The sequence below is a fragment of the Pterocles gutturalis genome, unplaced genomic scaffold, assembly GCF_000699245.1.
Source record: "Pterocles gutturalis isolate BGI_N339 unplaced genomic scaffold, ASM69924v1 scaffold48072, whole genome shotgun sequence".
In the NCBI taxonomy this organism is placed as follows: Eukaryota; Metazoa; Chordata; class Aves; order Pterocliformes; family Pteroclidae; genus Pterocles; species Pterocles gutturalis.
The window spans coordinates 4441-11306 of record NW_010111972.1 but is presented as its reverse complement, the minus strand read 5'-3'; the positions used below and the strand labels follow the sequence as shown (position 1 = coordinate 11306).

Below are 6866 nucleotides of genomic sequence, written 5' to 3'. Positions count from 1 at the left end.
ACCCCGTGGGTTTTGAAAGGCAAGGACTCCTGCGGGTGCTGGCACCTGTCTAAACCCCAGTTTTTGGGGTGCAGCACCTGCCCTGTCCCCGGGGTGATGCTGGAGGTGCGGCTTTGTCCCGAGGAGTAGTTATGGCTCTGGGCAAGCAGGAGCCAGCTCTGGGTATCGTTGGGAATGGAGAACGCGGTCTCCTTCTGCTCTTGTTGCCTCTTGGTTCAGGGGACTTGGGGTGTTTTCCTGCCAGCTCTCCAGGAGGCTTCCAAACTCAAACTGTCCGTAGTGTAAAACAAACCGTACAAATGCTGGTGGCTGGTGGCTGCCAGTCTGCAGCTCCCAGCAGGGAATTTCAGTACTTGGGGAATACTGCTTTTTGCTGGGCTTGACCACTAATATCCATCTCTCCTTGGCTTCATTGCAATTGAGTTTGCTGTAATTTTAGTGAAAAACAAGGGATGAAGGAGTTGGTGACAAGTCTAAAACAAATTAATTATTGGTGACAGTGAGCAATGGTCTCATCGTTCTGTGCGTGTGTCACTGGACAGCCACAGGGTGAACGTTGTGCTGCACGCCTTCAGGAGCTGCAGGAGAAAGCTGAAGTGACAGCACTGTTCTGGTGCTCCTCAAGATTGCTTTTCAAACCGTTCCTTTTGTGCACTTTCTGAGTTTGGCGAAATTCTCCTCTCTGGAGTGGTTAGTGGGGCTCTTTGAACCGCCCGCTGGGGCGCAGAGGGACGGAGCTGCCTGTGAAATCGAGGAGCGGGTTTTGTGGGGCGGGGGAAGCAGACTCTGCGGTGCTGAGTGCAGTGATAAGAAATAAATAGCTAATTGTGTAAAGCCGACCTTCTCCACCAGCGTGGAGGCTTTCATTAAGAGGAATTGTGCCATCAACTCTTCCCCAAAATGCACCATTTGCAGCCTTACATAACTGTGTTGTTTAAATTGAATTCGGTTATAAAATGTCAAGAAACTTTCTGCTGCATGAAAAGGATAAAATAACGTACAAGTAGCACGTTGTTGGGGGGGAGAGCCAGGGCGATAATGCACAGCAGCGGAGTTCTAGATGCGTTTGTGTTTCTTACAGTTTTAGAATGGTTTGTAGAGCTTGTCGTAGCAACAAGGTATTTATCACAAATATTCAAGAAGCTAGGCTAGATTCAGTAACTTACTGGAAGAAAATTATTGTATTGATCGTCCTTGATACTACTGCCACCATCGCTGTGATTTCCTCCTCATCCTGTTTGGTTTTCCTCGCTCCTGCCACGTGTGCTGCTCTGCCTGTCGTCTTCCCTTCCTCCTATTTCGCGTTTTTGTACCTTTGCCCGAACTGTTTGCTCTTTCCTTGCATCTTCCCCTCTGCCCTGGGGCTGCTGGCATCCTCAGGGGGAAGGACCGGGACACCTTGGCTCGTCCAGCGGGACCTGCTGGGGGCTGGACCCGGGTATCTCGTCTGAGCCACCCTCTGCTGGTATTTAGAGATCCGCTTTTGTTGCCAAGAGATTTACAACTGCAATCGTCCAAATATTTCTAGAAAACAGACCAAAAGCTGTTGGTTTTGCTTCTATGGAAAATGCCAGGAACAGCGTTTGACTGTGGGAAACAGCACGGCAGTCCCTCAGCTGGTTGGGCTGGGTCTAGTTCTTTGCGTTTCATTCTGCCAGGTCGAGTTTGTCACTTCTGTCTGTGTCCAGAGGCCAGCAAGTGAGGGAACGTGGGACTTCCAGGGGGCTGCATGCCCCCAGCCCTCGCAGAGCCCGGTCAGTGCATGGGAAACACAGAGATGTTAAAGAAGGAGTTGAACTGCCCTCGCAGCCCGGTTCAGTAGCTCATGGTGACACTGGGGTTTCAGCTGCTTGTTTCATGTGAAGGCGCCTTTTCATAGCACCTTCTGCCTCTCTGGTGAGGTGGTTAAGGAGATGGCCAACCCTAAGTTATTGCTTCATCACGCTGGGTTTATGAAACTCTTGTTTGGGACGTTATCCCCTTAGCCTTTGTATTTATTTCCAGTGCAGGACTGTCTGCAGATCAGCCGTTGGTCAACACCCCCTCAGCCCTGCCTGCATTCTCCAGTTGTACGTTCTGTTGATAAACTGGGGTGGTTAACTGGTCTGCAGGTCTGCATTCACCTCCTGGATCAGGGAAGATTGAAGAGCCAAGAAAGAAGCAGGGAGGGGGATTGTTTGGAGAGGGGGGTCGAGCACAGACTGTGTGATTTGCTGTTGTGCACTGTAAAGTTTTATGGCCCATGTTGCGTCCCTTGGGAGGATAAAGCGCAAGGAGCATGAAGTAACCCATAAAATGATGAAGGGTTTATGTGGTATAATTAATATGGAACTTTCCATGAACTTTATAATAGTTGTACTTTTTAAATTTTACATGAGTTTCTGGTCTGCTAATAAGTAACCTTGAAGATTGCTAATGGAACCGAAATTTGGGATTTTCCTACTGAATTATAACAAGCTGCATTGTGGGCTGCTGGATTTTAGTGCATAACTTCCTTATTGTAGCTTTCAGAGTTGGCTGTGCGTGCCTTGGGAAGCATTTCTGAGCTGTGGCCAGCTTTGCACTAAAAAAACCCCGTGTCGATAGAGCTTTCCTGGCAAATCCTCCTGTGCAAGGGCAGCTTTGCTTGCAAAAGCACTTTTATTGACACTGGATGGGTTTGCAGATCACAATGTCATTGCACCCATAGCAAAAATAATACTAGGAGGAAAGTTCACATACAGATCTGGCCTGGATTTGCCCAGTAAAATCAAATGGGCACTGTGAAATCGCAGCTCCTGTTTTAACTGCAGAGGGAATTCGAGTTCTAAATAAATGCGAGACACTCCCTCTGGAGCGTGCCGGTTGCTCTGAGTTGGACGTGGGTGCTGAGGGGTGCTGAGTCGTGCTCCTCTGACTTCACCAGGTGAGTGGGAACGGCAGGTTGACTAGAAACAACAGGTTTGATTCAAACCCAAGGACAAACACTTTTTTTTTTTTGAGTCCACCTCCCCTGAGGTTTGCGTGTTTCAGTGGGAAGGGTTGTGGTTATTTGTGAGGACTGTGAGCAGCAAAGGGACAGTTCATCTGGAGGAACAGGAGCTCTGGTAGCCGCTCTGTGGGTGCGGACGGCAGGTCCCGGGCGATGGCTGGTGGCAGACGCCGTACGGAGGACGCTGGATCCCGCAGTGGAGGTTGTCGGTGCTGCTGGGCGAGCAGCCCTCTGCTCCCCGGCCCCACTCCCTGTCCTGCCCACGCAGGCTTTCCTCCCTGTGGGAATAGTCAGGAGTGATTCCAGTGGGGGGAGAAGCAGATTGAAAGCCAGCCTGTGTGCATCGTTCGGGGCCAGGCACTTTCTGGTTCTTCATCCTCATCGCTGGTTGGCCACCTTCATCCTTCTCCAAGGTCAGACCCGCTGTAGAGGTCACTGAATTTGGGATTCGCTCCCTGCAGCGTGGCTGTTGTGTGTTGTTCTGGCTGTGTGGCTGGAGGATTCTGCAGCGAAAAGCCTGTCAGGTTCGGGCAGGTGGCAGTTGTTGTTTCCCGTGTTTGGGATTTCTTGGGATGAAGAAATGTCGCTGCTGAGTGCAGGAAAGGGATGCGTAGGTGAGATGTAGTCACGTTACAGGGATGAAAGTGACCTTCCCTTGCGGTAATAACCCAGAGGTACGGGATGCTAACAACAGGAGCGGGAAGGTTTGGAGTCAGCAAGTTCTGATAACTTCCACCAAAACATTTTGAAGGGATCTGTTATCCATGGGCACTTTCTGGATTAATAATACTGATAATTGATGACAGTGAAAGAAAGTTAATAAAATGAGCTGAATAATTAGAGGTCTGCCAGCCCTGCAAAATAATGGAATGAATGATAGAGGACTTGACTGATACGGAGGTAAGGGGAAGTAATACAATTAATGTCAATTAAAATGTGCCCATGGAAAATAAGCTGATGAGATGTAGCTGGGGATGTAGTTTGGCTGATAAAAGCAATAATGTGTGCTGTAAAATACTTTGCCGCCTTAATGAATTGAATAGTGCAATGCAATATTTTGAATGAGGAATGAAAACGGTATGAAACTGATGTGGGGAATATTAAGTAGGTACCAGTGAAATCGAGTGGGGGATCTGGGAATGGTGGGAATGGCTGGGGGCTGCCGGCGTGGTGGGACCCTGCCTGGCTCCGGTCTTTGCCCCGAGCAGGTTGGTGTCTTTGTGGATAACCCTGAGTGTCATGACGTGTGTGTTCGTGAAGCTTTGAGTGGCCAGGGTGGTGGGAAATAACAAAGGTGACGGTCACACGTGCAGGAAAAAGAAAAAGAAAAAGATGTGGCCAAAGAGTCTGAGAGATTCAATGTCGAGCTAGAAATCATGGCATGGCATATGAAAAATAATTGAGAGAACCTTCTTGCCGATTTCTTTATCAATTCAGCAAGGATCAATACTGCTCATTCGCCCAGGAGGACGTACCAGACCGTCAGCCCGGTTAATTTAGCCGGACGCAGTGGTACAGCAGAGTTCCAGTAACACAGGGAGCACCCAGGACTCATAAATTACAGAGCAGCTCACATTTATCATACACATCGCTGCTTATCTTGTAAACTCATCTGCTGTGCTTGCACGAGTAGTTGATTTAACAGCGTGTATATTGTTGAACCTGACACATCCGAGAGTATAATCAAGCTTTAAAAATACCAGGGCCGTCTGGCTGCTGGTCTGCGCTCTTCACCCGCTGTCTGGGCTGATGGCGGGATGGTTCTCTGCGGTGTGCTGCAGGTCACGGGGAATCTCTGTACCGTACGTAATTGCAGGGGAGTTTTATCATGGTGCTGGCAGCTGTTTAATGACATAAAATGATGAGATGTGTGAAAGGAAGAAGTTAATATCCTTTTTCTGTACACTTCCAAATGGGAAGCAGCTGTAAATCAGTTTTGTAAGGGTCCTTCCTGCCCGGTATCTGCCATGCGAGGCATGAGAATAGCGGAGGAAGGCAGGGATGGGGGCTTGGGGAGGAGAACCAGTAAAACTCCTGTGCCACAGCTGGGATGGTTTATCCTGCTGCTCTGGTTTGCTTTTCTGGGGGGGCTGAGTTGGTCTATAAACACGCAGCGTTCGTGAGTGATCTGGTCCTTCAGGTGGTGTTGGAGGGGTGACAGAGGCACAGTCCGGGTGATGCTTGTGGGACTGCATCAGCCTGTTGTTGGGCTTTCGGGGTTTTTTAGGTCTCTCTTGTTTCGTAAGGGTAATCAATGCACCTTCTGCATTTTTAGCAGCACAAAAGAACAATTTCTTATTTCTTCAGGGGTTCTGCTTTTGGGTCTCCCCAGGTATGGTGAGGTAGGAAGATTTCCATCCTTCTGCCTCCCTCTCCTGCTGAGCAGCTACGTTCACTATCTGAGCTGGCTGTGGAAAGAAAAGTAACCTGTTTCTCATCAGGTACAGCACTTTGTAGTTTTAAATGAACTAATAGACCTTGAGTTGCATTTCTGCTGCAGCTTGACAAAATTATAGCAGGTACTGGGGCTCTGTGCTTATTTACTTGCAAATCCTGTTGAGTGTGAACTTCATTTATGGCTTTCCTGGCAGGTCATACCTCTGTGGTCACAGCTTCTATAACGTTTTGTCACTGTTGCTTGTAAAATTTGTCACTGAGGGAAAGAATAAGCTCAAATAGGCACAGGTAAGCACATGCACAGGCTCCTTGAGCACAGATCCATCAAAGCTCTTCTCAGACTTTGCAACCAGAAGGAATTAAACTGTATTTATATTTCTGGAAAAAGCTGCAATTTCAACAGAAAGCCGTGTTATTCTTTGCAATGACAAATTGCCTGCTCTTTGACAAGGGAACTGATGGGTTTCCAAGTCTTGTCGTATCTCGGGTCTGCTGCTGGAAACCCCCCCTGCTCCCGTGTGTACATCACGTGTCTCCTTTTCTTTCCAGATGATCATGGGAACAGCAATGGCAGTCATGTAAAAATATTTTTACCGAAGAAGCTGCTTGAATGTCTACCAAAATGTTCAAGTTTACCGAAAGAGAGGCACCGCTGGAACACTAACGAGGTAGCTAAATCTCTTTATTTATTCTTAAACTTATCAGCTTACTTGATGCTTATGGGTTATTTTTTGAGAGCACGCCATGCAAGTTACAGAATATAAACTCCCTGGCTCTGGAACCTGTTGTTTAAATACTGAAATCCTGTTACAGGGTGAAAGGGAGCTTTAAACTAGACTTGCAAGCGGATGTGGAAGCTGACTGCTAGTGCAGTAGGAGTCTTGCTCGGGTGTGTGTCGCTTGTCTGAGGGTCAGATATTGTATCGTCTTATTGACATGTTTCAAAATAGTTTAAAATCAGATAGGTGCTCTGGTATCGTGTTAAACACAGTGATATCTTACTGTGTGTAAAGACTTCTGAACAAAAAACCAGTGCACGGTCTTTCCTGCCAAACAGGGTCCTGAGAAAGAACTGGCTTACTCCCATCCCAGAAATCCTGTTAGGAACAGGAGGCACAAATAATTTGGCATTTTGGACTGGAATGCAGTTACTCCAAGTTTATATGTGTCCTGTTACCACGTGGTGGCTGGGTTCACTGAGATGAAGCAGGAGTGTTTAAAATGCCGGTGTCTGGGGGGCCAAGGTAAAGTTGAAGAACGATCCAAATCAGTTTATGATCCCTTCTGGGCAGCGAGGCTGGGGTTACACCGCAATCCCCACAGTATAGGTTTAGTTTTTAGGTCTTGCAGTACCCTCGCCGTATTTGTGGGAATCATTTAACAGAAGCAGTCAACTTTGAGAAATTCCTGTAAAAGTGCAGGTAGTGTCTGCCTGGTGCAAGCTGGCTGTTCTTGTCCCTCTGACCAGTCATTTGTGACATCTAAACGTGTTACGAAC

The 6866-nt window shown here is 47.9% G+C and overlaps 1 pseudogene; it reads left to right on the top strand.

Moving 5' to 3' along the window:
* The first annotated feature begins 5917 nt into the window (after positions 1 to 5917).
* On the top strand, positions 5918 to 6036 carry LOC104462080 (annotated as a pseudogene).
* Positions 6037 to 6866: the final 830 nt, after the last annotated feature.